Below are 25,309 nucleotides of genomic sequence, written 5' to 3' on the forward strand. Positions count from 1 at the left end.
ACTGCAAACATCCAAGCAAAAGCAAGTATCGATGCTCAGAGCTTTCCTTGCAAGACGTAACAAAAATCCATCGCAGATATTACAAAGATGCGGACCTACAATCGAAGACACAATTTATTCTGCAACATGTTATGGTTTTTTCTGCAAAAAGAACCCGGATTCCAGAACGTACCTCGAAAAGAATGGTAAGCACTAGTTTCTACTTACCTAAGCAAAGACACAATAAAACAGAAAATATTAAAGTGTGTCGAGCGGCATTACTTGCAATACTCCAAGAAAGTCGAAACCGGGTGCAGTTACTTTGCCAAAAATTTCTTCAGACAGATGTACTCCCATCTGAAACTCGTGGAGGAGCCCGCCACGTTGAAAAGTTTAACACAAAGAAAGAAAGCATCAAAACTTTTATTAAATCTTTTGTACCAGTGCAGAAACACTACTGTAGAGCAAAGAACAAACACAGACAATATCTTCCGAGTGAACTGAGCATTAAAAAAATGTGGTATATGTACAGTGAGCAACATCCAACTCCCAAATTAACATGCAAGTATGATTTCTTCAGAAACGTGTTTGCCACCAATTTTAATATCGGGTTTGATGCCCCATACACTGATAAGTGTTCTACATGTATACGACTTGAATGCGAGACAGCAACCGAAAAGGATGGTGACAAACGAGCAGCTTTAAAATTGGAGTTGAAAGTCCATAAAGTTCGTGCTTAGAAATTTTATATGTTCTTACGAGAGAACAATGATAACGAGCTTGTGTTCAGCTATGACTGCCAAAAAAACTTGGTGTTGCCTAAAATACCTGATCAGGCTGCGTACTATAAGCGTCAGTTGTATCTTTATAACTTTGTTATATGTGAGGGGCACTCCAAAGTCACACGAAATTGCCACAACACATTCTCCTATCTTTGGACAGAAAACCAGTATCAAAAGGGATCCAATCAAATAGCATCTGCTTTGTACCATAGATTACAGAACTCGAACTTTGAAAATGTCACCACAGTCAAACTCTTTTCTGATGGTTGTGGGGGACAAAATAAAAACACCATTGTTGTTGGTATGCTTATCAGTTGGCTTATTAAGGATGCTCCTCGTAACGTGAATAAGGTGGTGCTATACTTTCCTGTAGTCGGACATTCGTTCATCCCGCCAGACCGAGTCTTTGGAATTTTAGAACGACAGTTTCAAAATTTCAGTGTTATCAACAATCCAGACGAATACACTGATATCATTAAAAATACCTGTACTGTGATAAAGCTGGGTGCAGACTGCTCTGTCAGTAACTGGAAAAGTGTCACAGAAGCTGTGGTAAAACCTCCAGGACAGTGGCATTTCCAATTTCAAAAAGCTAAAAAATTCATTTTCACACGATCTACAAGAAATCCAAACACAGCTTTGATCCAAGGAGAGGCCAACTACAACTTTGAAACGGGTGAGCCCAAGTCAGTTTTAAAAAGAGGAAAAGTTTTCGGAAATCAAGCTGTTCCGGAAATACCAGAAGGTGTGGCAGTTAAAGACGCGAAAATTAAAGATATAAAGTGTTTATTGGATCTCCATTATGGAACAGACTGGAAAAACAACCAGAAGTTAAAGTTTTTTGAGGAAATGTTGCAACAACCAATCGATCCTGTAGATGACGAAGAAGATGATTTTGAACTGAATGCTGAGGACGAATCACCAGATACTATTAAAAAAATGTACGAATAAAACTTTTCAGTAAAAATTGCTTCATTATTGTAACAATCTAACTAAAGCAAAAATTTTGCCCTCACAACAATATAATACTATGACATAATAGTTTCAAAAGTAGTTAAATCCTATTACTGTTCCAAAATCAGCTATAATAAATTTTTAATATTTTACAGTGCCTACATTTTTTCTTTAATTTTATACAATTTTTATTAGGAAAAAGCTTTATTTTTTAATTTTTTTTTGATAGGTAGGTACGCAACTAGTTATTGGCCTATTCCCACAAATTTTTTCAAGTGGATTTAACTGATTTTGGAAATGGGCGACTCCAAAATACTACATACTAGTACTAGTATTTACATTTAGAATTTTTAACAGTTTTCAATATAATACATTAAGTACAAAATAAGAATAGTTATTATATAAATGATTGTTTTAAAAATCCATAACTATAGATTACTATTAAACTTTGGAATAATTCAAACCTGGCGAATGTTTTTTATTTGCAATTATAATAGCTACTACTCCATTAGTAGTAGTGTTTGTTATTACTGTTACATATTACCATAAGTATATTTAAGATTACTTACCATTTGAAGTACATTGACATATTCTATAGGAACAACAGGTGTCATATTACAAGTATTACTTGAAATTCTTATCATATGTACAAGTAAGATTTCTCAAAATTATCATACATAACAACTCTTTATTTTGAACTGGAAAAGCAATGGATGGAGTCAGATAATTCTGATGTTACAGTAATTAAACTTATATGTCCTCCTATCTGGTGGGCCTCCTTTTGTTCTACAATTATCTAAGTATGAAAATATAGTAAATTTACCTTTTCCAAATACTTCTGTGTTGTCCCAATGACAGACAATGCTTACATATATGTCGGGAACAGCAACTTTCACAAACTCCATACCTACATCAGGCTTTGGCTTTTTTAAAGGGCCATCACCTGTAGCCAGCATGCTGTTGTTTCTCTGCATTTTCTACTATAAAAATTTTGCTTGAATAAATAAAAGTATTTTACCTCTGTTTCAATTTGTTTTACAATTTTCGTAGCTGTTCTGAAGTCCTTAATATATCTACCTCAGGCTGGCAGTTATATAATACGCTGTATTGTACTCCCAACCCTTCTTTTTTCATTAAGGAAGCACCGTTTGTCCTTTTATTCTGTACAGTATTATTTTCCTTTACCAGCTGGATTAAAAACACCTTTCCTTTTGTTGAATACACTGCATATTTAGTACAATGTCCGCTCATCTAAAAATCGACATAATTGAAATTTATTCCCTCGAATGCATATTTTTTTATAATATATTACATACCTTAAAATGATTTATTAAAAATTAATTTTTTTAATACACAACATGCCTCTTCTTCAATAAAGCTAAATTTGGCGCTAAAAATATTTAAATAAAGTTTGGTGACAATGATAATAATTGACAGAATCTTTTTTTTATTGGATGCCATCTATCAAATTTACTTAAAATCCCTAATTTTCGTGCTTGAGATCAATCTTGTACGAGAATACCCGAAGTATCGTTTATAGAACACAACAAATACTTGAGCATGACTTTGACGTAAGTTCGAATTGGCGGAGCACGTGCTCAAGCACGAGCTTGAGTACCGACTATAAATACGGGGCTAAATGTTGCTCAATTTATCTATGTCTGACTTTCTATTTATACAAGACGTATTACATTTTATGAAACACATTTCCAAGAAAACACGTTTTGAATGGTTTTTTTCCTTAGCCAGAATACAGGAATCTTCGAAATTAAATTCATGTTTTAAAGTTAATGCATGCTCTGTGAGCGCACATGCGTTTATCTTTTTGGTTTTTATGTCGCTGCGATGTGATATTACTCAATTGTGAAAATTACGAGATGATTCTCCGATATACACGTTTTTACAATTGGCACACGGTATAGAATAAACAACATTCGATGACTCCTGTATTGTGAAAGGATCCTTTGTCTTTGTGTACAACTTCGATACCGTTTTCACATTCTTAGTTGCAATTTTTAAGCCACTAACATTTTTGAAACTGTTCAATAGCTTAGGTGTGAGAACTGGAATATAGGGTAGGCAACCATACGTTATTTTAGATTGTGGTAGCTCTGATGTGTTCTGTGTCAGTTGTCGGACTTCATTCACCTCATTATTATGAAAATTTTGGTTGTCAGAAAATTGCAAAGGAAAGGGAGAAATAAAAATGATTTTACTCAAACGCCCTGTAGGATAGGAGTTCTCTTGTAGTATAGATCTCAACTTTTTTAGTCCCTTGTCCCTGAACTTGATGTGTGATAAGTTGATAACCCTAGTTTTAAGGGCCAAAACCAAATTTGTTTTCATCTTAGATGGATGTTGAGAATAAAAGTTTATGAAACGGTTACTAAAACAAAGTTTACGATACCACTCCGTCCTTAGCATGCCATCACTGCCACGATGTATAAGCATGTCTAAAAACGGAATCATATTATCAGCTTCTCTCTTAACCGTAAACTTTAAGTGTTCACACTGGGCGTTAAAAGTGTTTAGAACATCAGTTACTTTGTTTTCAGGGACCGATAAGATCAAATCATCTACATATCGTTTGATAAAAGGTATGTGAAAAGGTACCTTTTCCTTACATGTTCTTTTAAGTTCATCCAATACAAAGTTACATAGTATGGGGGATATTTTGCTGCCCATTGGAGTGCCAAAAATTTGTTTAAAAAAATTACCATTAAACAAAAAGATGTTAGAGTCAAAAATGAACGTTAAAATTCTTAAGAAATCATCTAAACTGATCTTGGTATGTAGAGAGATGTTGTTCCAATTATTTTTGATGCTGTTGAGAATAGCATCTAGTGGTAGGTTTGTAAATAGTGACACAACATCTAAACTAATTAGTATATAGTTATTCGGAACTTTAACATTATTAATGAAGCTACTAAATGTGAAAGAATCTCTAATATAGAATTCATTGGATTCGTTGTAGGAAATTGTGAGGGTATCTGTAAGGTGTTTAGCAAGTTTAATATTAGGAGCATCAATGGAAGAGACAATAGGCCTCATTGAAAGAGTGGGTTTGTGCACTTTAGGAAGTGTATAAAACCTGGGTGCAACTGCATTGTAAATTTTCAAAGAATTTGCAACTTCTGTTGTTATGGATTTGGAAGAAGCTGAATCCGAAACCAGCTTGTTCGCCTTTTGTAGGAGGGTGCACACCGGACTGTTCTTAAGTTTGATGTAACTTTTTGTGTCATTTAGTAAACTATTGCTTTTTTCAATGTAATCATTCTTATACATTGCCCCTGTTACATTTCCCTTGTCACTTCTAACAATGTAAATTTCTGGATGTGATTTTAAAAATTGTTTGCACTCATTGTATATTGTATTCAAAAAGTGTCCTTCTTTACTTGTTTTGTGTAGAAAGTTAGTGATAACATTAGTGCTTTGAGATCTCAAGATATCCTTCTCTTGGGGTTCTAGACCAGAAATAAGAAACTCAATATCTGAGAGAAGAGAAGACATTTTAAAATCTCTAGCACTAGGGAATAGGCAAAATTTTGGACCCAAAGACAAAAGTTTTTTGACATTATAAGGAAAAGTGATGGTAGATTTTTGAACCATTTTTCTTGGAATGTTATTTTTGATAATTGATCTACTTTTATTTTGTTAAATTTTATGATATTGTTATTTCTAATTTGGAAAAAAACTTTATTGTATTTGATTTTTTGTCTTCTATAGAATTCTTGTAGTAAAGGAGCAGGTAAATGCTGCTCTAATATATTTTTTAATTGATGTACTTTCTTTTCTATGTAAGTAATATCATTTATTGTTACTGAAATTTCCAAGTTTAAGATTTTAGTTTTTAAATTTGAATTAAAGTTTTGAATTTTACTACCTAATTTGCCTCCTTTATGATGTAACAAGTTATTGATGTTAAACTTTCCATTCTCTATGTGTACAGGAAAACAAAGATTTTTTCTACTTTTTCTACTATTTTAGAAGGAAAACCTACTGACTGCAGCCCTAATAAACTGTGTTGTTTGTTTATATCGACAGTCAATAATATCCAGTATTTCTTGTATTTCCATGATGGGGTTTTTTGAGAACATCCGAAAAGGATATGGTTCTGCTAGCGTAGATTTCCTAAAACAATGGGCCAACTTTAACATCAAGCTCGCAACACTCAACAACAGAAGGATTTTCCTTGAGATCTCAAAGCACTAATGTTATCTACACAACTTTCTACACAAAACAAGTAAAGGACACTTTTTGAATACAATATACAATGAGTGCAAACAATTTTTAAAATCACATCCAGAAATTTACATTGTTAGAAGTGACAAGGGAAATGTAACAGGGGCAATGTATAAGAATGATTACATTGAAAAAAGCAATAGTTTACTAAATGACACAAAAAGTTACATCAAACTTAAGAACAGTCCGGTGTGCACCCTCCAACAAAAGGCGAACAAGCTGGTTTCGGATTCAGCTTCTTCCAAATCCATAACAACAGAAGTTGCAAATTCTTTGAAAATTTACAATGCAGTTGCACCCAGGTTTTATACACTTCCTAAAGTGCACAAACCCACTCTTTCAATGAGGCCTATTGTCTCTTCCATTGATGCTCCTAATAGTAAACTTGCTAAACACCTTACAGATATCCTCACAATTTCCTACAACGAATCCAATGAATTCTATATTAGAGATTCTTTCACATTTAGTAGCTTCATTAATAATGTTTAAGTTCCGAATAACTATATACTAATTAGTTTAGATGTTGTGTCACTATTTACAAACCTACCACTAGATGCTATTCTCAACAGCATCAAAAATAATTGGAACAGCATCTCTCTGCATACCAAGATCAGTTTAGATGATTTCTTAAGAATTTTAACATTCATTTTTGACTCTAACATCTTTTTGTTTAATGGTATTTTTTTTTTAAACAAATTTTTGGTACTCCAATGGGCAGCAAAATATCCCCCATACTATGTAACTTTGTATTGGATGAACTTAAAAGAACATGTAAGGAAAAGGTACCTTTTCACATACCTTTTATCAAACGATATGTAGATGATTTGATCTTATCGGTCCCTGAAAACAAAGTAACTGATGTTCTAAACACTTTTAACGCCCAGTGTGAACACTTAAAGTTTACGGTTGAGAGAGAAGCTGATAATATGATTCCGTTTTTAGACATGCTTATACATCGTGGCAGTGATGGCATGCTAAGGACGGAGTGGTATCGTAAACTTTGTTTTAGTAAACGTTTCATAAACTTTTATTCTCAACATCCATCTAAGATGAAAACAAATTTGGTTTTGGCCCTTAAAACTAGGGTTATCAACTTATCACACATCGAGTTCAGGGACAAGGGACTAAAAAAGTTGAGATCTATACTACAAGAGAACTCCTATCCTACAGGGCGTTTGAATAAACTCATTTTTATTTCTCCCTTTCCTTTGCAATTTTCTGACAACCAAAATTTTCATAATAATGAGGTGAATGAAGTCCGACAACTGACAAAGAACACATCAGAGCTACCACAATCTAAAATAACGTATGGTTGCCTACCCTATATTCCAGTTCTCACACCTAAGCTATTGAACATTTTCAAAAATGTTAGTGGCTTAAAAATTGCAACTAAGAATGTGAAAACGGTATCGAAGTTGTACACAAAGACAAAGGATCCTTTCACAATACAGGAGTCATCGAATGTTGTTTATTCTATACCGTGTGCCAATTGTAAAAACGTGTATATCGGATAATCATCTCGCAATTTTCACAATAGAGTAATATGACATCGCAGCGACATAAAAACCAAAAAGATAAACGCTCACAGAACATGCATTAACTTTAAAACATGCATTTAATTTCGAAGATTCCTGTATTCTGGCTAAGGAAAAAAACCATTCAAAACGTGTTTTCTTGGAAATGTGTTTCATAAAATCTAATACGTCTTGTATAAATAAAAAGTCAGACATAGATAAATTGAGCAAAATTTATTGTTACTTACTGACAAAACATCAAAAATAAAATAAAGATTTACTTTTACTTGTTTTTTTTTTCTGTTCTCTATAGATCAGTCAAACACACCATGAAAAGATGTTACTAACAAAATTTTAACTTTCCAACTAAATTTTAAAATGTATATTGTCCATTTTTTTAAATGTTATATTTTATATGTGTGTTTTTAATGTTGAGTGTCGTAGCTTTGCAAAAATAATCTCAACGACTAGTAAGTTGTAATGACAATTTGAGATATGTTGTAAATATTTACACTTTCTTCTAATTACAGTGTCTTGAAGAAGGAATAAAAGAATTCCGAAAGCTCGACCAAAAGTCAAAAGAGTGTTTCTATAACATCCCGGCCAAACCTACTGACTGCAGCCCTAATAAACTGTGTTGTTTGTATATATATATATATATATATATATATATATATATATATATACCACCATTTAACGTTTACTTCCTTACGTTGTCAGCAAATACTTTTGGTTCATTATATATATATATATATATATATATATATATATATATATATATATATATATATATATATATATATAGCAAAAAGTACGACTGTTGATTAAATTTGGAATATATTCAATGGTTGAATAGCAGAGGTTTTATCGCTCAATAATTGGCAAATAAAAGTCGTCAACTACTTTATTGATTTATTCGAATACGTTTCGCTTTTATTTTTAAAAGCATCATCAGTTCACTACAAATAAAAAAGATTTTAGAATATAAGTAAACAACCAAGAGGGTTCATACTTACAAAAACAATTTGTAGGGTTTTATTGTAGATGTTATAAGAACTCTACGATAACTTAAAAAATTAACATTAAAGATTAACAACTAAACGAGAGAAACTAAACAAAAAAATACAAGAAAAACTGTAAGAACATTTAGGTACATAATAGATACAGATGAATAAGTCCACCCTCACTTTTGAACAAACCACAAAATATGCTTCGCTCCCGTACTTCCCACAAATCACTATCAAGCTTAACAAACTTTTCAAAAACTTACCTGTCAAAATAGCCTTAAAAAATACCAGCCGCTCGCTTCAAGGTCGACTAACGTCCCACAAAAGCGACATTAGGATGTCTAAACCTTCTTGTGCCCTTGAACAGCATGCCATTTCAACCAAACACAGTATCGACTTCACGAATACCAAAATACTGTGCAAACAACAAAATTATCATAAGCGATCCATCCTTGAAATGTGTCAAATTCTAAAACATCCATCGTCCCTAAATAAGAGAACCGACATCGACAACTTGAGCCAGATATATCACTCTCTCATCATACAAAACAAATAAAAAAAAAACCTTTACAAGACAGTAATTTTATTCTCATTCCTCTTTCCATTTTTTTTTGTTTGTTTAAAAAAAAAGGAACAAATGAATCCTTTTTTAAAAAAAGTCTGTCCCCGTTCCGCTTGCTAATTCCCTCAAGAATCGTAACCGCACCATGCATTCCAAAGAAACACATGTACGACAATAAGCCACATGTGAAAATTATGACATCCTAGAGCTGATTGAAATCAATCGAAAAGATTAGTGTGGTTTGACCCTCGAAAGAGCTTAAACCAACATTCAAATGAAGCCATCGGTTAAAATTAAATGAACTAATGTTCTTACAGTTTTTCTTGTTGACAACTTTTATTTGCCAATTATTGACCGATAAAACCTCTGCTATTCAACCATTGAATATATTCCATATATATATATATATATATATATATATATATATATATATATATATATATATATATATATATATATATATATATATATATATATATATATATATATATATATATATATATATACAGAAGTGAACAGTTCCAAAACTTGGATTTTTAAGTTAAGTGTTTATCAACTGCATCCTGAAACGACAACCGAAGACTTGACCAATTATTTAAAGGTAAATGCTCCAAATGTCAATTTTTACTGGAAGAAGATAAAGGTTACCAAGTACCAAGCAAGCTTTAAAGTTTCATATCCATTAGATTACAAAAATGAAGTCTTCAACTCCAGCATCTGGCCTGAAGGTTCAATGGTTCGTCGTTTTGACTTCAAGTATAAGAATTTTACCAGCCGCAGTCCCCAACAAAACCAGAAATAATTGTTGCGAGTCCGAAATTAGGCAATCTAGATACTACAAATAAGTTTAAAGGCAACACCAATCAACTAAAAATCGTATATATTAATTCTCAATCTATTATAAACAAAATAAATCTTATCGAATTATTACTTAAAATTGAAAGTCCGGATTTACTATGTATATCCGAATCATGATGTAATGACAACAATATAAATTCTTTTTATTTTCCTAATTATCTCTTAGGTTCGTGCTATAATCGAAGTGATCATATCCATGATGGTGTACTTTTATTTGTAAAGGTTAATTTTAAATTTAATATTCCAAGTTTTCTCACGAACATCTGTCAAGACTTTAACTTTGAGTGTTATATTAGTTTTAGGTGTGACTTAAAATTTTGTTTCCTCAATGTGTATCGCTCCCCTAATGGGGATATTGATATTTTTATACATAAATTATATCATGTATTTAATATTTGTTATGTTGCGTAGCGCAACCTAAAATTATGATCCAAATGACGAACACCCCTTTTTAAAAAATACTACTTTTAGTTTTAAGTCGAGTTGTACCCGAGAATGCACGATAGATGTTGCATATACTCTTTGCACATAATTGCGAGATTATCACGTATTCTCTTCTCAATTTTATTAGAAAAAAAAACATCAGTCATTGTGTCACTGTCACATTTGATTAATTAAAATTAATTCGCTCATTTTTCAACACACAATGTTCAATTAACGCAAAATAAAGTTTCTCAAGTAGTAAGATGTTTTTTAAAGTGTAATACGGGAAGTGTGATCGCCAAATGTAAGGTAACACATTTTAATTAATTAATAGATATAATTAGAACCAGATCGAAGGTACTGCCCCAACAGGCAGTGAGCAACACGTCAGGAGGAGAAGATAAATCCCCCGGTGTTCTACAGTTACGTTAAATATGCTTGTATTATTCTTTGTGGTGATCTTAACATCGATTATCTTAAAGAGTCAAGGGAAAAGTCTAGTGATGGATTTCATGATTAGTTTTAGACTTAACTGTAAAAATACTGAACCAACTAGAATATTTACAAACAAAAACGGTGTAATTTCACGATCGAAACTAGATTATTTTCTTACCAATATTCCTCAATTATACAATGAGGCTGTGGTGAACTGCAATTTAGGTGATCATCTAGGACTTCATTTTAGTTCAAATATATCTGAGAGTAACAATACTGCTACATCCCAGATAGCTACCTATAGAAACTTATCAAAGAATTGTTTGTGTAATCTTTTGTTGAGTCTCGATTCTGAGAATTTCGGAAATGTTTATACATATTCAAATATTGTAGATGATGCATATAGAGCTTTTTTGAACTCTGTCTCCTATCATATTGATACAACATATCCTTTAATATCAAAACGCATACCTAATAATATCAACATAAAATGGATCAATACTGAAATTCTTTATCTTAGTAAAAAGCTAAAAGATTTATTTTGGCTAGCAAATGTTAGTGGTAATCCAGATTTAATGTTTAACTATAAAATACAAAAGGCCAACTTTATCAAAGTTATCAAAACAGCCTCATATCAAAGTTATTTACCTAATCAAAATAATAATAAAAGAAGGGAGGAAATATGGAAAACTGTGAATCGTCAAACCGGTAAAAATAAAAACAATCTTGAGTGGAGTATTACTGATAATAATAAATTATTGATACATCCAGAACAGATAGCAAACAAATTTGGTGAGTATTTTTGTACATCAGTCAAACACACATTATTTAAACATTTCAATAACTATACCTTTAACGATTTCACAACTATGACAATTAACAACACATTATATACGTTATAACTATACCAGCTCAGTAGGTATTGACCAAATCCCCACTAAAATAATTAAACACATTTCTATATATACCTAATGTTCTGTCTCACATCATCAACCTATCTGTTAAGGATGACAAGTTTCCAAGTGACCTTAAAACGGGAGTAGTTAGTCCAATTTTCAAAAAGGGAGATCCATGTTTGGTTGATAATTACAGGCCAATCACTGTAATAAGTGTACTCTCTAAGATTATCGAAAAGTGTATTTACAATAAAATGTTAAATTTTCTGAATAAATATGATATCTTAAATAAATACCAGCATGGGTTTCTTCCTAATAAATCTACAGAGAGTGCCTATATTTCATTATTTAATTATATCCACGCTGCTTTGGATCGAAAAAGGTATGTGGGTGCCTTTTTTGGCTTAACTAAGGCTTTTGATTCTATTGGCATTGAAATTGTACTGCATAAATTAGAAGCCCTTGGTTTTCGGGGTCACTTCTTGAACTGGTTAAGGTCATACTTACAACATCGTAAATTCCTAGTAAAAGTCGATAAACAGAAGTTATCTGTTTTTAATCTTGATCAAAGTGTACAACAAGGCTCCGTATTGGGACCCTTAATATTTCTTTTATATGTCAATGATTTGATAATTTTTTTAACTGCAGATCATACAGTTCTCTATGCAGATGATTCAACAATTGTAGTTAACGAGTCAACTGAAGTCGAACTCATATCAAAAATGAACTTGGTAGCACAGGAATTTACAACCTGGTGTAAAAGGAACTCTTTAATGGTAAATGCAAAGAAAACTATTTGTATGCAGTTCTACTCGCACTGTAAGCCATCCCATGATTATAAGATCACAGTTAGTTCTGAGGTGTGACGATAATATATTTTATCGTCTAGAGTACGCCTATGTGTTAAACAAAACATGTTTTTGTTCCGTCTCGAATAATATAAAAGTCGAAACTGAAAGACAGCTAAGCATTCTCGACGCGTTGAGTTGAGAATATCTGACCTTGGGGACAGGTGCGTTGAACGTGTCCCAAATCCTTTCGAACCCAGTCGATCTGGCGTGTTGAGCGAGATTGACAATCCTTCTTCTTCCTCTGGCTGCGTCAATCTGGTGCGTTGAACGATATTGGCGTATTCTTTCCTTTCTATCTGGTGCGTTGAACTAGATAGACATCCTTATCCCTGTCCAAGTACTCGTACTGCGTTGAGGTACGAATACGACTTCATTTCCTCGATCGCCGTATCTTGGTTTACCACATCGAATATCGTCACACCCATCTATCGAAATAAATAAACAGTACGTCTTTGTATTCGAACATTATATATTATTTAGTAGGTACTTAACGATAATTACTTTTTCATTTGTATATGTAAATCCGAAATAAATGCCGATACGATCGAATCCTGTTTTTCTCTGGCTGAATTATACTACCTGACATCACAGAGGAAATACCTTTTAGTGATACAACATTATTTCTTGGTAGTATTCTAGAAAGTAATATGACATGGGATGAAAATGTTACTAAAGTCTGCAAAACAATGAATACGGGTTACTATGTGATCCTTCAGTTCAAACTCTATTTAATACCAATAAATTGATAAGTGTGTACTATGCGTTGGTTTATTCATATATAGCCATAATGTTGTCTTGTGGGGAAACTCTAGGAATTCTTCTAGAGTTTTTATAACTCAAAAGAGAATTCTTAGATTGATATTCAATATTGATAATAGACAATCATGTTGTAAATATTTTATTGAACACAGACTGTTGACTTTCCATGCTTTATATATTCATAAGTGTATTATTCACGTCAAAACTAAATTTCAAAATTTTACCCTCAACTCTGACTTTCATAATTACCCGACAAAACACGGGAAGTTGATCTTCTTCTTCTTGTGGTGCCTATCCGTTACGGATGTTGGCTACTAGCATGGCAATTCTAACTTTATTGACCGCAGCTCGAAATAGCCCTGAAGTGGTCAAGGAAAACCATTTTCGTAAGTTCTGGAGCCAAGATATTCTTCTTCTACCTGGTTCAATCTTTCCGTAGACCTTTCCCTGTAATATACGTTGCAGCAGGTTATATCTATGATCGTTTCGCATTATAAGCAGAGTATGGGCCACCTCAGACACCCCCCTCCACTCCCACTCTGACGCCACAAGCCCCGCCCACTGACATCACATGTCCCGCCCACCAAGATGGCGGCTGACAGCTGTCATCCGTCAAACGTGAAGATAGCGTTAATTCTTCTTTTCGTATGTCATCGTTCAAACGTGAAGATAGCGTCAATCCTTCTTTTCGTATGACATCGTTCAAACGTGAAGATAGCATTAATTCTTCTTCTTTTCGTATGTCATGGTTCGAGCAGCGGAAGTGACGTCACACTAGGCCACGCCTCGCTGGTGACGTAGGAACGTCCCCCGTGTCTCAAGGCCACGCCCTCGGCCAATGGTGTCATAGGAACGCCTCCAAGTAAATGCCTGATCAATGGTCGTCTCCTCTCGTGACGTTAGAAGATATCCTCGACCAATGGTGGCATAGGAACGTCCCCTCGTGACGTTAGAACATATCCTCGACCAATGGTGATACAGAAACGCCCCACTCGTGACGTTAGAACATTTCCTCGACCAATGGTGGCACAGAAACGCCCCACTCTTGACCTTAGAACATATCGTAGACCAATGGTGATACAGAAACGCCCCCAAGTAAACGCCTGACCAATGGTGGCATAGGAACGTCCCCTCGTGACGTTAGACCATATTCTCGACCAATGGTGACACAAAAACGCCCTACTCATGATGTCAGAACGTATCTATGTCCAATAGCGGCATCATGACATCAAATTGAGTTCATCCTCGTGACTCACCGACCAATGGTGACATAGGAATGCCCTACTCGTGATGTCAGAACGTATCTATGTCCAATAGCGGCATCATAACATCGAATTGAGTTCATCCTCGTGTCTCACCGACCAATGGTGACATAGGAACGCCCCCAATGGGAAAGTGTGCATCGACGTCCAATGAGAACGACGTACATCGACCAATGGTGAAGGCTATCACGAAAAGACACCCAAACGCTCCCCCATTCCCCATAATAACGAAGATGCGCCTCAACGTACACCAATGAGAACGACTGGCCGAGACGTATCACGAAAAGACACCCAAACCCCCTTCCATTCCCCAATAATAACGAAGATACGAAAATTAAGACGAATAAAAAGACGAATTAACGTTGACAGACAAAGAGAAGAAGTGTGTAATTTTTAGTCAACCTCGTATATATTTTATCCACAACGAATAGCGTAATAGCAAAAATTCGTTTATTTTTCAATTTATATTTTACGAGTAATTTGCGAGTAACTTCTTATATATAATTAAACTTATAAATCTTTATAAAAATTCCAACCAGCGGATGTGCATTTCCTTTTAACATTTCTCACACGGTCGCCGGAAACACGTGCAACAATTTTTCAACAATCAGCTTATTAGTCATAGAATGATACCATGGACGTAATATGACGCGAAATATGGCGTATAATTATATATGCAAGGTTAATCGGCGACATTCCTTTTTAACATTTTCTCACACTTCGGCGTTTTCACAGTCGAGAATATCAGGTGCACGTGGAACAAGAATCAGCTTGCAGTTCTCGCTAATTTCCGGTCGAGTTACGTCATACCACCCTGCCTATTTAATGAACGAATACATTTTGTACTTCAATTCTGCAGTTAACCTTTGTGATAGCGTGTTCGTTTTGTGTTTGTGCTACAAGAAAAAATTTAAAGTAAGTACCATATTTTTAGGGTGCAACGAAAAACTTGTGTACAACAAATATTATTTATTGGATTTGTAAAACATTACAACCAAATAATTAGGTTAGAATAATAACACAGCAGTTGGGATTATCGAGAATATTATTTATATTGGGGTTTGAATGAAAGTCATTTATTTAAATGATGTCGCTCGTACAGTGCAGGCTACAAAAGTTTTGCGAAAAAATACAAAAGTTGAAGGTGGATAGACAGTGGTACGAAGATATAACGAAAATTGAAAAACGATTTGCAGAGTTTCATTTGTCTGATAGAAAGCTACATTCTCACAGCTATCGTTAACAATGTCCTTTATACAAACGTTCCAAACAATGTTAAGAACATGGCGATCTGTTTTAATGATGTAAAAACTGACTGTAATCGAACTGAATGGACTCTAATGGATCATGAAGTGGTGAATTATGGACAGCTTCCAGTATTTTTCAAAGCGATACCAAAGTCAGGAGGAGCATTCTACAAGATCAGGCTAATATCCCCAAATAACACCGAAAGTGATTCAAAATGGTGTAAAACTAATAATGGTGTCATCGCTCAATATGGTTCATCGATTATACTGTTAACAATCATATTAGCAATGAATGTATTTCTGACGATTAATATCATTATAAATTTTTTTGTAAATCGCAAATGCGAATCATCTTGCATTAAAATAAATATGTAAAAAAGGAAAAGTGTTAAAATAAAACTAAAGCAAAACTTTTCTTTTATTTAAAAAAATCTAATTTACATAGGTAATATCTTTTCACAAAACCATTGGCGGAGGCGATCCGCATTTATCGAAGAGCAGAAAAATAATCCAGTTGTGTGACAAGCATTTGAATCTGCAACAAATTTTCCTGTTGCACACGGTGTACCATCATACTTGCAAACATCGATAATTATGGGAAATACGCCAATCATGTGACACTTCTGTATTAAAAAATCTGCTGTTTGTTCTCCGCGAACGTAGATATAGTCGGCAGCATACAACAACTTAGATTCCAGTATTTCATTTATTTTGGAATATTCAACATTAGAATACCGAAGACCATGCACGTTTTTCTCCAAGTACGTAGCAGTCTTATCTTGATTACTCAATGTAGCAAACGGTTGTGGAGGTTTAAATATATAATGACAATGTTTAAAACCAATTTCCATACTTAGTTCTTTGGGTACGAACCACCCATCTACGGTGAATCCCTGTATGTCTACGAACGCTACTCTCATGGACTGCTTCTCTGCTACTAACACTTCATTCAACTTATTTAATCTTTTTAAATGATATTTTTGACAACTTCAGTTAGAGGAAAGTATTCGAGTAGACTGTCGTGAACAATTAAACAGTACGCTCGAGTGCCTGCTGGAAAACCTTCATCTGCTTCGATTTCCAACTTAACATCAACGGTTTCCGATCTGAATGATGTATCATCCTGCTTGGAACAGTCAAAAACAAACAAGGCATATGTTTTGAATGCCTGATAATCTAAGATGGGATGTTTTGTTGACGAATGAGCATAACTGGGAAAGAATTCGGTATAGTTGTAGTGAGCTATAGCATAGTCATTTTTATTAAAATCTAATTGCATTCTCTCGTTAGGCCAATATTCCCCATTACTAACCACTCGTATGCTTGACATTCTAATGTGATCGAATAACGTTGGATTGGCGTGAATGACATCTCGTTTAGAAGTTTGAAAAGCTACAATGATATACCGTGGACGTTCAATAGCTGAAGTTGTCTTTACACTCCATATTTCACGTCGAGATCCTGCCGTAAGTGAAGGTAGTTCATTGAGCTCCCATTTACGGAAAAGTATAGTTATTGGTGTATTATTCTTAATTGGAGTTATTAATTTAATTTTCACATCATCATTGGGAAAGACATGCTTGACCTTGAGTTCTATGCTAGTAACAGTTAGAGATACTGTTGTTGTTATTGTGGCATTAGGTTCTTCCACTAAAATACAGTCTCTATCATTACGTGCTCGAACAAATCGAAACACTTGACGACCATAGGTTAGTTTATTGTAATCGTTGAAAATGTGTTTTATCGGAATCAGTAAACTAAAGCTGTCCCCAGATAAATGTGGATTATTTGGATAGTTCCATCCTGCAGTACTGAGAAACTTGGAATCTTCAGGAGTATAACATAACAAACTGCGAATAGTGCTAACTACACCTGGATCTCAAACTATTTCTATGTAGTATGAACTTTGGATATGTACATGTATCAAACAAGAAGGCTCCAGCATTCGGTGCAAGAGAAACAGTTCCATTACCCACTTTCTTTATACTTCCTTTAATTTCCAAAAGTGTTTCGTGTATCGCAAAAAATGCATCTGATTGATTTATGATAAACTCGACAACGTCGCTATTATTAAATGACTTGATGTAAGGTGTATATGTCCGAAATTCTTCTTTTCTAATAGTATCGTCGAACAGAGGTTTTTGGTAAATGTCGAAAAGAAGTGGTTGAGGTTCCTGAACCTGACGTCGAATGTATTGACGTTTTGACATCTTTAAACTTTAATCCAATAGAAACAAGAAAAGCTTTATTGACAGCAGACACGTCACGTCGCTTGTAAGATTTGCGTGAGACTAATGGATATTGATGTGTAGAGTTTTGTTTTATAATTAAACCCATCTATATAGTTTCCTTAAAATCCAAATGCAGCGTACTTTTCTCCCCTCTAAAGTTGACGGGTCTTAATTCTTGATCGACTACACTAACGGTAATTTTGGTAATTTCACGTATGCTGTTGCTTACTGGTATGTATATGGGATTGTGGGGACGTTCGTCTATAGAAAAACCAGGATCAACACTTATCGGAAAATGTAGAATGGTGCGCGCAGGTCTGTCCTCGTAGAAGGCTCCTTCGGTAATGTTGCATTCAAAAAGTAGACTCGATACTTTTATAATGTTGACAGGTTGATCTGAAGAATGCATGTTTCCTGGTGTCAACACGCTATTTGAGGAGAAACCCAGTAATTTTGCAAGACTATCGTCTTTATCGAAAGTAATGGTGTGATCCTGACAGAAAATTTCACATTTAAGCGTATTGTTGTTCAGTCTTAAAGTAAACTCCCGAACCGAATTGTATCTACGCAGTAATTCATTCCGAATGTACGCTTCGATATCAGTATTTTCATAGCATCCGGATGGAATTTCAATATTACGCAGCTTTGTACGATCATTTTGCTCATAGAAATAAAACTTTTCACCATCGATGTTTGGAATTGAATTAAATGTATGAAATCCCAACACTGATACATAATACTGTCGCAACGGATCAAGCACAAGAGGCACTTGAGGAGTAAACGAAAACTCGTTTGTAGTACTCGTAAGGGTCAACAATCGAGACATGACTGATACAAGGTAAAAGGTCGCAAACATCACTCCATTCATGCTTATCATAGTCTTTTTTGCAGGGTAAATGATCTTCTAGTGCGCGACGAATATCTTGAGGTAGTTCATACCAAACAACGCTCATTATATTTTCCATAAAAATGCAAATGGCACTTCTCAAGATGTCGTTAGATAGTTCCATTGTAGAGAAACTTTAAACAAAGATATCCACAGTTAATTTGGTTATAACTTTGATATTGATTGTTATTATAGAAAATCAAAGTATTCTATATCGCTGTTTATCTTTCGGTAAGCTACCCAATGCGTACCGGGGTTCTTGGAAATATCAAGATTAATAATAGCACATTCATGTTTACGAGGATATGTGGTAAATTATCTCGCATAAACACGCCACGAAAATTTGGTATTTTTAATTGTTTAGCAAATTTATTCAAGTCCACGTTGGTTAAAGGTCTATTAGGTAGCTTTAGCGGGAGTTTTTTGACTTTTTTAAATATAATCCAAAGCCACATTTAGCGTTTTTTCGTAGGTATAATCCTTTGCCTAGATGTTCCATTGCTTTATTGTCACGTTTATCCTCTTCTAGTTTCTTTTGAGCATTCTTTGAATCAATTACAGTTTTGGCAATTGCGCTTGCGCCCCCCCGCCAAACTGCTGAGAGCTGATAATCCTGCAAAGATGGGGATTAAAGGTAAAATACCACCAGAGTTTGGTTCGAATGGAATTATTCTTGGAACTCATACATTCTTCTTCCCACCTACATTATTAACGGCTGTTCTAGCTGCTGCAAGTGCAAGTCGGGCTGATTTACGCAGGTTTGGTGACGGAGGAGCACGTTTCAATGTTTTGATAATTGCCTGTAGCACATGTCGCTTAAATGAACCAACACCTTTACCACGTTTCATACCCATACCCAGTTTTCGTTTAGCTTTCATTGCTGTAGTAGTCAACCAGGCAGTAGCTTTTTCACCCAAAAATGCGTCTTTTGCTTTAACTCGTTTCCGCGCTTTGTTTTCCAAGACCCAATCTGCTTTATGCCGATCTTTCAATGAATTACTCTGGGAATATGCGATATCGTGATCTCTCGCAGGTCGATCTAACGGATTTATCCCCGGATCTCCACGAGCTAGACGTTTCTGTAATTTAGTTCCAGGTCCTAGATATTGGTAACCAGGAGCATGCAATTCAAACGGTAGACTGTTGATCAGAGAATTCAGCACTCCTTCACCTTGAACGACGAACATTGAAATGAACCGCCTTTTCCAAAATGTCTTTATATATAACCGTGTGTACGGATTTTGTCGACAACGTGACAAGAACCAGCAAACATGGTGCATTGCTAACACATTCTTTTCGTGCTATCATATGTGGTCCAAGCGAATGTGGAAAAACTAATGTTATGTTGGCATTACTTTTTGACATGAATGGCGCTAAATTCAAAAATGTTTACGTTTATTCAAAGTCGTTGTTTCAACCCAAGTATCAATTTTTAAAGGAAGTGTTGGAGTCTGTGAAAGAAGTAGGTTATTTTCCATTTAAAGATAATTTAAGGTATACAACTTTTGCGTGATAATGCTAACCTTATTGTATTGTTTAAACAGGATGAGCTCAATTTAAAACACGTCTATGACGATCACGTCTCACCTGATATGACATTTGACCAATTTAAACAATTTTGTTCCGAATGTTGGAAGGTAAAATACGGTACATTTGTCATTGATAAGGATTTCGATACTTCTAACGGACGATAACGTAAAGGCTTCGATAAATTTATAAAATTGTAGGTATGATCGAAACAAACGCATTGTATAACAATATGTCAGACAAAGAGGTAGCTGCGCGCAAGCGTAAAGTTGCTGAACTAGCTCGTGTCATTCGCAAAAAGTATTTGGCATTAAAGTTAGGTAAAACAGAACAAGATGAGTCGCTAAATAAACTCTTTAAGCCCATAGCTAAACCTCTAAAAGATATTGCGCAATCGTCAAATACGTTGCATCATGCTATTAATAACAAGCTTAGACACGTTAAAAAGGAAGAGGTGAAAACAGAGGAAGAGATAAAAAAAGAAGCCGGCGATGACGATGTATTTTCCGATGCAGTATCAATCGATCAAGTTAACGAACATGAAATGTTTGATCCTAATAATGTTTCGAAGGAGGCTATTGATGAATATATCGAGCAATATCCTCTAATGAGCCATAAGTATATAAAAGAATTTTGGATGAAAGATAATAAAATTGATAAAAACTACGGATCTATATACAATGATGAAATTGGCTGGATGTTGGGTAAACGACGAATAAACTTTAACAAAAACAAAGGTAGTATACAAGTCATCAGTGATGGTAGTGGGGAAGGAGGATGGGTGCCGGGAACGCCAGGTCTATACCAACTAATTTTCTATGATAACCCTGAAGATTATAATGATAAAGATTTAAAGCACTATAAAAGTTTATTAAATAGTACAGAAGTTCATCTGGATTCCAAAGGTCGTCTTAAAGGTGCAACTGGGAAAAAATATCATCATATTATCAAACCGCTTTTTAAACCTACCGATGAAACAACAAAGAAATCGCCACCGAAAACTCGATCTACTGCATTAAAGAGACAACCTTTCGAAGGTCTTGTTCGTTTAGCAAAAACGACTCGTTCATCATCGACAACAACGTCTCCTCGAACATCGTTATCTTCACCATCTAGCTCCAAAGGGTCAGGGCTCGTCGATGATTCTCATTTGATCTACAACGATAATCCTATTGAATATGTATATTGGGATGATCCAAACGAACTATGCGACATACTCAAATTGCTGATTGCTTCCCAAGAAGCAGGAAACACATCGCACAATAACGAAATTGTTGCCATTATCAACGAATTACGTGAAGCAGATATTATATATTAATGTTAGGTTAGATGGAGCATCATTTCCAAGATGAGTGTTGACAAGTTTGGTCGTCATCATTATCGTTCTAATGAACAAGCTGTTAAAAAGCTACGTGATGGTTTAAAACAATCAATTTTGGATTTACAAAACCAGATACATGCAGTAAATAAAGGCATTAAACGGGATCCTCCTCTAGCAGGCATACATCTTTCCAACAAAAAATACGTAGATGACCGCATTGTTCACGTCAAAAATTTTATACAAAAAGACTTTAATTTGATACTCAAAGAATATAATGCAAAAAATGCTCAACTTGAACAAAAAACCAATTAATCTCAATTAAACTCGATTAGCAAAATTGAAAGCGGTTTTAATAAATCGATTAATGAGTTAAATGATAACAATAAAAAGGATGATTTGAAAATATCGGATTTGACAAAACAAGTACATGACTTTAAAAATGATTTAGATATATTTAAACGTGAAATGAAGGAGAACATTACAGATGCTGCTTACCAAAGTGCACAAAATATGCTGAAATTGTTGGAAATAGAAAAAAAGATTAAAACAATGGATCTTAATTCACATGATTTAGACAATCGTCTTAAGGTAATAGAAAAATACATCGAAAATAATAAAAACGTATAAAGTCTATGGAACAATGAATTATAGCGTTACAAAGTAAAGAGGTTAGATAGAGTGAAAATGTCCGAATCTGATACAAAGTTAAAGCGTTCGAAGCTAAACATGGCATTTACCAAAGAGAAGACACAACTAGTTAACGAGCTACATAAGCAAGCACGAAAAATTTTTTCTCGTCGTCGAACAATCATTAAAGGATTAGACGATTTATGGCAAATGTATCTTACTGAAATGCGTTCGTATGCTAATCAAAATAAACAACACAAGCTGATTCTCGTTGTAATTGATTGTTTTTTAAAGTTTGTGTGGACTCGACCATTAAAGACGAAAACAGGGGAGGAAATTACTCGAAAATTTTCGGACATTCTTGATCATACTCAACGATGTCCGAGAAATTTACAGACAGACCAAGGTACAGAATATTTTAATTCCAAGTTTCAAAATCTCATGAAAAAGCATGGTATTAATCACTATAATACCTTTAGTGTTAAAAAAGCAGCTATTTGTGAACGAGTTATTCGTACATTGAAGGAAAAACTTTACAAGTATTTCAGTCTTAATGGTACTTACAAATGGATTGATATCTTACCTCAAATCACCGAAGAGTACAATAACACGAAACATAGCAAAATTCGACTTAGACCTGTTGACGTTAATAAATCCAACGAAATAGATATTTTACGAAAATATTACACTCACTTGAAAATCGCTGGTCCACGAAAATTGAAAGTTGGTGATGTAGTTCGCATTAGTAAAAATAAACATGTTTTCGATAAAGGATATAAGCCAAATTGGACAACTGAATTATTTAATCGTTGAAATTAAAATAACGAATCCTACAACATACTTGATTGAAGATTTGACTGGAGCGCCTATCAGAGAAGCATTCTACGAAGAAGAATTGCAAAAATCTGCTAATCCTGACATTTATTTAGTTGAAAAAGTACTGCGCAGACGCGGAAATAAGATGTACGTTCAATGGTTAGGATTGGATAGCAAACATAATAGTTGGATTAATAGTTCAGACCTAGTTTAAGGATCTGCTTTTACATACGCCGCGTAGACATACTCTAAATAAGTGGGGAGTGGTGGACTAAAAAGTATAAATTGCAAAAAGCCTGCAAACTCACTCTCAGTTGTTCCTGTCATTTCATCAATATGAGTTCTCAAGATAGTGGTTATAGTTCATCAAGTGATATGGTAGTAATTGATGATTCATCAGAAAATGATTATGATACTGAACTAAATAGAGTGTTAGCAAGATTCGAAGAGGCTACGAAGAATGAACCATATTATTTATTGAAAACTACCTATCCAATGGAATGTTTTCACATAAAAATTGGTCTATCTCCTGCCAGACATTTTTCTCCAGCCATTATTTTGTGTCAACATGGTAAATTTACAAAATAAGTTTAAATCCATTCGAATGGACCACCCTAATTGATATGTTTATAAAAATTATGGATACATTTTTCATATCACCTTTGCCCACCTATGCCGATGGGTATGATCCAATTGAATTTGAGTGTGGCGATTTCTGCAAACTAAGACAATTGGTACTGGAAAATGTAAAGTTCGTGACTATCAAGAAACATGGAATCGAATTTTATTTAAGTGAAAATGATGTAAGCCAGATCCTGAGAGCAAACATCGATTTAGTGTCTCATCGTGTATCATTATTAAATAATTTACAGTTTTTTTCATATTATACAAACGTTGTATATTTCATTCAACAAAATTTTCATACTAGTACTAGTTTATATGGACCGCTTGAAGCTTTATCTGCATTTTGTGAAATTTCTCTAGATACTTTGTTAAGTCAAGCTTTGAGAGAATATGTATGGTATTATAAAATTAAAGTTGTAAATGATTTGGATAATTGTTAATAAATAAAATAGTATGTATCTAAACATGTCTTTTATTTCTATTCGTATTAAGTTCATAAAATGATTTGATAAAGTGAAAAAACAATTAAAAACATTCGTTTTTTCAACGGTCATTTTAGCTAAACATATGTTTTTTTATACGCTTTTAGTTGTAAATTCGTTTAAACACTTAACATAATCATCGAAACTAATGTCATTTTTTACCGTTGAATATTTAACCCCCTTAGATTTTTTCACAGATGTGACACCTAAATTATTATTTACAATTCTTTCAATATTTGCATCATCCATATTATTCTTGTATTTATCCCACAATGCCTTTCGATCCTCATCCGCAGTACTGATCTTGAACGAATACATTTTAGATCTAAGTCCAACGAAATGAGTCATAATGCGACCTTTGTCTCATCTTTCATCACCCGTCCTGCGTCGAATGTCGCGTCGAATGTCACGTCATGGGGAGAGGAAATATGTTAACATAAAAAATAAAGATGGTGGTATTCTCAAAAGGACATTTCGTTATACTTCAGTTGTTATTGGACCTATTTTGACGTTTATGGTATCAAATAATAAGATTGGTTTTCGTCAAACAAATCACATTCTCACGCCATCTGTTGGCTACAGCCTTTAACTATGTCCAAACCATGTAGCACCTATATATCATTCAGACTATTGCTTTTTATACACCGTATATTCAAAACAATTCTTCTTCTCTTTCGAATTAAATCAACATACTGGGGAGGTGTCGTTGAAAATGATATAATGTACAGCAACGTATGAGGTATAAGTAAAAATAGAATATGATTAATCGAAGAACGTATCCCATTCTTACAGTATGTCCAAACCAGCAAACATTCGCTATAATATACAAGATGATTGATTACTACTATACATGGATCTCCTCTGATCCTACAATTGCTCTTTGTAAATGTACCATTCTTACAGTATGGCTAAACCATAAAACATACTCGATATAAATATCAGCTGAACGATCACTGCTCAACAAGGATCTTATCATAACGATAACTACTATACATAGGTCTCCACCTAACGTGCGATACATGTC

At 34.2% G+C, this 25,309-nt stretch overlaps 1 protein-coding gene and 1 long non-coding RNA gene across 8 annotated transcripts in view; both read right to left on the reverse strand.

The window, feature by feature from the left end:
• rasp (protein-cysteine N-palmitoyltransferase Rasp) overlaps nucleotides 1-25,309 on the reverse strand; it is a 372,840-nt gene that overhangs the window by 276,534 nt on the left and 70,997 nt on the right. The gene's annotated exons all lie outside the window — the stretch shown is intronic.
• On the reverse strand, nucleotides 2,585-3,261 carry LOC140441377 (uncharacterized). The gene is made up of 2 exons (XR_011950985.1): nucleotides 3,032-3,261; nucleotides 2,585-2,966 (listed from the first exon to the last, which is right to left on the reverse strand). It is a non-coding gene; the product is annotated as an uncharacterized lncRNA (long non-coding RNA).

Source organism: Diabrotica undecimpunctata, chromosome 5, assembly GCF_040954645.1.
Source record: "Diabrotica undecimpunctata isolate CICGRU chromosome 5, icDiaUnde3, whole genome shotgun sequence".
NCBI lineage: Eukaryota > Metazoa > Arthropoda > Insecta > Coleoptera > Chrysomelidae > Diabrotica > Diabrotica undecimpunctata.